The sequence below is a fragment of the Erigeron canadensis genome, chromosome 5 (genome assembly GCF_010389155.1).
Source record: "Erigeron canadensis isolate Cc75 chromosome 5, C_canadensis_v1, whole genome shotgun sequence".
NCBI lineage: Eukaryota > Viridiplantae > Streptophyta > Magnoliopsida > Asterales > Asteraceae > Erigeron > Erigeron canadensis.
The window spans coordinates 4,335,300-4,343,295 of record NC_057765.1 but is presented as its reverse complement, the minus strand read 5'-3'; positions in this window follow the sequence as shown (position 1 = coordinate 4,343,295).

Genomic DNA, 7,996 nt, shown 5'->3' with positions numbered 1-7,996 from the left:
GTGACTATCCAAGGTGATATAGATAATAGGTATAACAAAGTTTGATGTGTGTTTATTCTAACTATTTGTTTGTTTATAAAAGTAGCAAATATTAATCAAAACCCACAATTTGATTATATTAATATTAATAATATCTTTAATAGGATATATAATATAAGAGAAAAGTGCATATAAGGTTGTTCGACATCTTAAGTTTATGTGTGAAACTAGGGGTGTTCATTAAACTGTTAAACCGACAAAACCAGACCAAACCGAGGTCTATGGATTGGTTTGGTCGGATTGAGTTGTTAAAGTCTGATATGACGGTTAATGTTATGAAAAACCGGATTCATTGGTTCGGTTACAGTTTAAAAAAAATCCGTTATAAACCGGACCGGACCAAAAAAGTATATGTGTATATAATTTTTTTTATAGTATTTAGCCGTTTAAAGGAAAAGGAATAATTAATGTTTATTTTTTACGATAACGTGTTGGTACTACAATGGATAAAATATATTTTATGTAAATATTTTGCTTCGACCTTGAATGTTTTTTGAGAAAATAAACTTTTTCTTGTTAATTAAATTATGTGAGATCTATATAGATAATATTATATGATGAATGTCTTTTGATTGTTGGCTCAAACATATATTATGTTCTAATAATGTGATAAAAGTTCTAATCTTAAGTGTTCATTATGACTTTTTGTCACATATCTTCACATATATACACAAGATTATATGGAAATAAAAGAAAGGAAAATAAGATATTGAAACCGCTAAACCGGCCAAATCGTACAGGCTTACATGCTCTGGTCTGGTTCGGTTTATCAATATACATGGTCTGATTTGGTTTAATATATTATAAAACCGGAAATGCGGGTTTGGTTTAAAATTTAGTTAAAACCGAACCAAACCGGTCCTTGAACACCCCTATGTGAAACTACTCACATACTAATATTTTAATATATCTTGTTTAATGAATAAATGTTTGAGCCTAATGAATTTTATGGATTAAAAATTTAATATGTGAATATTCCACACTTAATTAGCTTAAATACATAACAATCTTATATAACCATCCCCCGTAATATAGATATAAATGTATATGTATAAAATGGATTGTTGGAGTGTATGTTGATAGAATATTTATTATATGGGAAAATTGAATTTAAGGTTGTCCGGTATCTAAGCTTAGGTGTGAAACCACTCACATACTAATATTTTAATATTTCTTGTTTAATGAATAAATGATTGGGCACTCATGAATTTTATGGTTTAATAAATTAGTATGTGAGTGTTCCACACCTAATCTTAGATACCCGACAGCCTTATATTCTCATTCACTTTATATATATATATATATATATATATACAAACTTAGGTACTCGACAACCTTATATTCTCAATCCCCTTATTATATTCCCATGTGTTTTTTTTATTTAAAAAACACAGTGACAAATTTGTAATTATTTTGACTTTAAACCTAAACTGACCCAACCTAACACTAAGCTGGCCCAACCCAACCCAGAGTTGACCCAACCCAACCCCAAACTGATCGAACGCAAGTTGACCCAACCCAACCCCAAGCTGGCCCAACCCAAGCTGACCCAACGTTATGGGTCAGTTTGATCAGCTTGGGTTTAGGTCAGCTTAGTCAGCTTGGGTTTGGGTTAGCTTGGGGTTGGGTTGGGTCAACTTAGGTTTGGGTCAGCTTGGATTTTGGGTCAGCTTGAGTTTTGGGCTAGCTTGGGTTTTGGGTCAGCTTGGTCGACTTGGGTTTGGGTCAGTTTGGTCAGCTTGGTTAACTTGGGTTTTGGGTGGGTCAGCTTGGATTTGGGTCAGCTTAGGGTTGGGTTGGGTCAGCTTGGGTTTTAGGTCAGCTTAGGGTTCGGTTGGTTCAGTTTTTATTTGAAGTCAACTTGTTTACAGATTTGTTACCGCGTTTTTTTTAAAAAGCCACAAGTCAACGTTTGGTTGGTTAGAAAAATCTTCTCTTTATTCTCTCCTTAACCCACCTTCTCATTTGATTTCCATCTGTTGGGTCGAAAATCGACCAAGTATAATTTGTTCAGAAATAGTTTAAGTTCAGTTGAGACACTTGTTCAGAATTCTGAACCACTTGAGAATATAGTCCACTGAAGTGTAACACCCTGCTTTATAAAAATGTGAATTTCAAAAAACAATTTGACTTTAAACATAACACCGTTAATATAATGCGGAAGCGATTTTTGAAAATCCCAATTGATTCCGAACGGAACCAATAAAACATAATGAATGTTTTAAAAAGATGTTACCGACCAGTATCATCACAATAATGTAAATGAAATCCACAATCGATCCTCAATAAAGACAGTCAACCTAATAAAAGCCAAAAGGGCTAATTAAATAAGTCTACTCAAAAAGTGCAACTATGGGTAACTAAAGCCAACGTCCAAAAGCTCCAATATTAGCTACCCATCTCACAAGCAAGCTACCAACCACTGATCAATGCCTAATCTCAGGGCACAACACATTTCCACAAAACAAGTATCAACTATTAAAGCTGAGTAAGATAACAGGTTAGCATAAATAAAAGGATTGCCAGTTAAAACACTTTTAATAAATCAACTCATGCATATATAAAGGCACAAACAACATAAACTGCATAATAAGGATTATCAAATCCTATAATGTGCCTAGCAATTCTCCATAATCACCAATGTCCACATAAACTGCTTAAGCTGCATAAATCACCAAAGGTTATGCCATGATAAACTACATAAAAAGGTTGTGTGAGGCGGCTGAATAGCCAAATATGGAACCTCACACCCGACTTGATGGGTAGACCTTAGGTCAACATTGACTAATGGTCAAAGTTAACAGATTATAATAAAAGAGTTCGGGATGTTACATGAAGCTTCACTTCAGTTTCAGATCAGCCCAACTAAAAGTATTCATTCTGAAGTCGAATACTGAAGACTGAAGATAGAGAATCATCTCAGAAGTAAAGCCAGAGAAGATTATACCCGATCGAAGAACTGAAGTATCTCAGTGTAAAAGTACTTACAACACTTTTACACTAATTACGAGGGGTCTTTTTAAGTACTTTAACTGCCTTTACCCGGTTAATAACATTATACTTGGTAAAGTGATAGTTTGAGTAAAAGGTTGGGAATAAAGAGTGACAAGTCACATCAAATTGACTTTCACACTTAATGTAACACCCCGTTAAAGCGGAATATCCGGGATGCACAGATAAGCACAATTGCACACAGTACAAGTTCCAACACAGCCATTATTATATTTAAAGAACATAAGTACGATTGTTATTACAGAACATAAATGAACTTAAAATAGTCAATATCTGGAAGACAGAACAATTGTCTTTTAAGAACAGAACTTGAACCGATGTAGCAAGGAAGATCTTCATAGCTCCTGAACTTGTACGCTTGGACAATCACCAAAAGTATGAGCTTAGAAAGGAAGACTCCTATGCTAAAGAACTATGAACCTAGCCTGAAAAGCATGTAAGTTCAAAAGGTCAACTACAAAAGTAGTTGGTGAGATCCACATAATGTACTTTTAGTTTACACATACGTATATATGTATAATAAGAACAAGATCATAAGTTTTGTACGTCGAACCAATGTACTTTGTAATAATAAGGATTAGGTCAAGATCTGCACTTTGAACATAAGTACTTTATGATAGTAAGAACTAGGTCAAGAACTGCACTTTGAACACAAGCACTTTATAATAGTATGAATAGAACAAGAACATATAATAAACTTTAGTTATAAGTTTTCACTGCTAAACCGATTGGCCAGAACTGAACCTTAATGTAATAGTATGCTCATATAGCTCAAGTACATCAAGTAAGATCTATGTCAGAACAATGACATGAACAAGAACAAGTAATATGCATCCTCCTGAACTGTGGAGAATGAGGGTAGGCCTACCCTAAACAGCGTTGTCCATAATTACCTACAGTTCATTCCCTGAACTGTGGGATATGAATTGATAGCAGTGAACAAGAACTGAACAAGTACATGTACGAACTAGAACATAATAAAGATCAAGTACAATAGTATAAATGTATTTAAGATCTTGCCCATTCAAGACTTAAATACTCCTTCAAACAGTTTAAGAATCATTTCATAAGTAGTTCAAGATCATGCTCATAATATAGTACGTAAAATAGTTCACGAACATATGTACAAGTACGAAAATAGTTTTCATGCTTTTCAGTCCCCGATAAAGAACTTTGAACAAATGTACGAAAGGGGGATTAGTGAACTCACAGTGATCTGGTACAAGCACAAGTAGTATTAGTACAGAGAACAATCACAAAGATAGATAAGTATATCTATCAAAATCCAAGCACGTCTTGATGGATTCCTAAGCACATGATGATCATAAAGAAGTACGTATATTAGTTCATGTGATTATTCAATCACAGAAATGTTCTTGATGAACTGATGATTTGGTCCTTTGAAGGTCTTTGAACGTTTTGACTCAAAAGAGTTTTAAATGAACTTTAAGTACATGAACTGGACTCGAACTGAACGTCTTTGAACTCACACATAAGTACTTATCGTGTTAATGAGTTTAACATGTCTTTAATGATGGACTGTTAGTCTTTAGAACTCAATTTAATTGATCATAGAACTCGTACTTTGATAATCAAGTTAGAACATGTCTTAATTGTACTTCAATTAGGGTTTGCATTTTGTACGTCGTCTTAGATCGAACCATGATCTAGCTTAAGTGTAGATGATCAACCTTAGATGTGTTTAATCAAGTAATGATGTTGTTATGAACTGATTAGATGATTAAGGATCAAGTGTGGTGTGTTAAAGAACAAGTACGTGTTGTTAAAAGATGAACATAAGATCGTTTTAGGGTTTTGAAGCCAAGATCGTCTTAATGGGCATGTCAAGATCGTTATGTTGTTTAGCCAGGATCGTTTTAGATGCCTCAAGGTCAAGATCGTTTCTCCAAGATCGTTTCAATGTACAAGGATCAAGATCGTCTCACAAGATCGTTTTAAGAAACAAGGTACAAGATCGTTTTAGAGGACAAGAACTCAAGATCGTCTTAAGTATTTGAACAGGATCGTCCCACTGGACTTAGCACAAGATCGTCCCACTGGACCTAGCACAAGATCGTCCCACTGGACCTAGCACAAGATCGTCCCACTGGACCTAGCACAAGATCGTCCCATTCCAAGGACATGATCAAGTGTTTGAGCAAAACCAATCCAAAGGATCGGTTACCCATTATACGTACCAACAACACCATACAAGATCGAACGAACATGAACAATGAATCTAGGAGGGTTGCCAGAACGATCTTGGGCTCAAGATCGTTCCTCAGGATCGTTTCAAGAGCCAAACACGGCTGAAACAAGAACAAGCTCAATACACAAAGATCTAGATCAAATCCGGGACAAGTTAGAACATGAAACTTGTACATAATTGCATATAAACACCAACCATTAACACTTTTAACGATTTCAAGATCATCTTTAACATAAAATAGGTGTGGCACATCAAGAACAAGTTTCCTTTCTTTTTCAAAAATGGGTTTTGGAGATTCAAGCATGTTATGACCCAAATTTGTTCACATATATGTTATTAAACACTTTTAGACACAAACCCATTAAACATTAACACGATTTCATATCAAAATTGGACCAAATCATCAAGAACATAAAGATGGAAAAGTTCACTTTTAATTTGATCAAAAACTCATAATTTGTTGTTGTTACCTGAGATTTGATTCCGGAAACACGTTTTGATTATCACAAGGATGCTAAAAGTACAAACGATTTTGATTTAACAACACAAAATCAAAGATTGAATTTAGTGTGTGAAAATGTGGCTGCACTAGGTGTTTTAGAGTGAGAAAGTAGAGAGAAGAAGAGAATGAAGAATGAAGGTTTTCTCTCTCTAGGTTTCCATCTTATTCCTTTATAAACCTTTCCCTTATTTAATGAACTTCATAAATGCAAGGACCATTTGCGAACATTTTGAACTAGAACTTTAATGAACATGAACGTTTATGAACCGAACTTTATCATTTCATTGCACATAATCATGAACTCGTCATATAAATCAAGGTTTTTAGACCAAATTGACCTTCACATAAACACATAATGGAGGTCTAAAGTACGTCAAGAACTTAATCAAATTGAACTGTCTGGCCGTTCTAATGACAAATGTATGTTTTTAAGAACTTAATAAAAACATTTCTAAGACGGTTGTTACATTTAACCTTAAACAAACATGTTATGGATTTGACTTACAAATCCATAAATTCTCCCAACCGTATTTGTACGACCATATTCCACGTCATCAATACTTTGGCCTATAAATACAAGACTTCTCACAACTTGCAAAACGCTTGAAACTTTGGCATTGCAACTTGTGAGATATACTCTAAGTAATTAATACGAGTAGTTTCAAGTTATTTAGATCACTTGTATTTCAAGTTTCTTTAGATATTTACACTTTGATGTTTATCGTTGTTCCGCAACAACCTTTGTATTTTGTTTATAACAATGAATAAAATACATTGAAAAAGTATATCGTGACTCAATGCTACATACTTGATTATACATATTATTTATATAGTTTTAGCACTATTTGTTCTTGTTATTTACTTTCAGTATTTACTTCGTTGTATCCATATCTGGATCGTATATTCTGAAAGGGTCTCTTTCCAGGTCAGAATTACTTGACAGTCAGGTCATATCATATATTTGGGACTTACACTATCATATATACACACACTTTCCTATTTAAAGAACCATTTATTTTGCAAAAACAGTAACAGAATTCTTACTTTTGGTAATGTATGACTAGAAAAGAGCGATATATGGATAAGAAAAACCGAAAAGGAAAGTATTGAGCCACTCTAGTAACTCATCCTATTTTATTCCTTACAAAATAAGGTGATATATTTATTTAAACTAGCTAATCAACCCGGGTTAACTGATAAACGCTTTACAAATAAACCGAATGATGCTCAGGTAGCTTTAAAATATGTTGTTATATTAAAATGTATAATAATAACGTTAAATAAGTTGAAAAGTTATGATAAGCTATTATGTAAAAAACGATACTACACGGAAACAATAGTTGTGTAGTGTGGACAAACGTTAAAACACATTCGGTTGGCAAAAAACAAAAAAAAAATATTATCTGGAAAAAAAACAACCTTAGTTCTCGGCCTATTATAACAAAAAAAATTAGGTGATTAAAATCTTACATAATAATGTAAACATTTAATAAAAATCTATATTAATGATACATATTAAAAAAAAAGATATTTTCAATTTTAAATAAAAAAGTATGATGATGTCATATTTAAATTAAAAGGACGTGTGGTAATACAACTTTTAAAAAATCTTATGTGATCACAATCTTTCTTTATTAATATAACTAGCATGGTGCCCGCGCAATGCGGCGGTGACAACGACAATGCGGTGGTGACGACGGGTGATGGTAACGACGAGTAGTATAAGCTGTTCATGTAAATTTAATTGATATAATTATATTTAGTGTAGTTATTTTAAAAATTTAAGGATTGGTGATGTAATTTATTACATTAAAGGTGTTTTAGGTATATTGATGGTGATAATTAAATTAGTGGATAAAAAAAATAAAAAAGAGGGATATTTCTGTCATATCGTCTAATGTAACTTTCAACATTTCTAAAATTAAATGGGGCTATAACTTTTATAAGTAGGTAAGATAGATTTTTATATAAGCAACGTGAAATATATATTTTGAATAAAAAGTTTAATATTTTTTATGTTACAAATAAAGTAACATAAGTTCAATAATTTTTATGAAGCATGCAAGCTAAATTTAAAAAGTTCATAATGTTGACCATTTGGTCTTAAATCAAGTGGTCACCTTGCTAGGACTCTCTTTGGTCTCATACATCCACTTCTTCAAACGCGTGTGAGTCGTGTTATCGCACTCCTGGTCTCCAAGGGTGCCTTTGAGTTCCAATCGCTAACATAATGT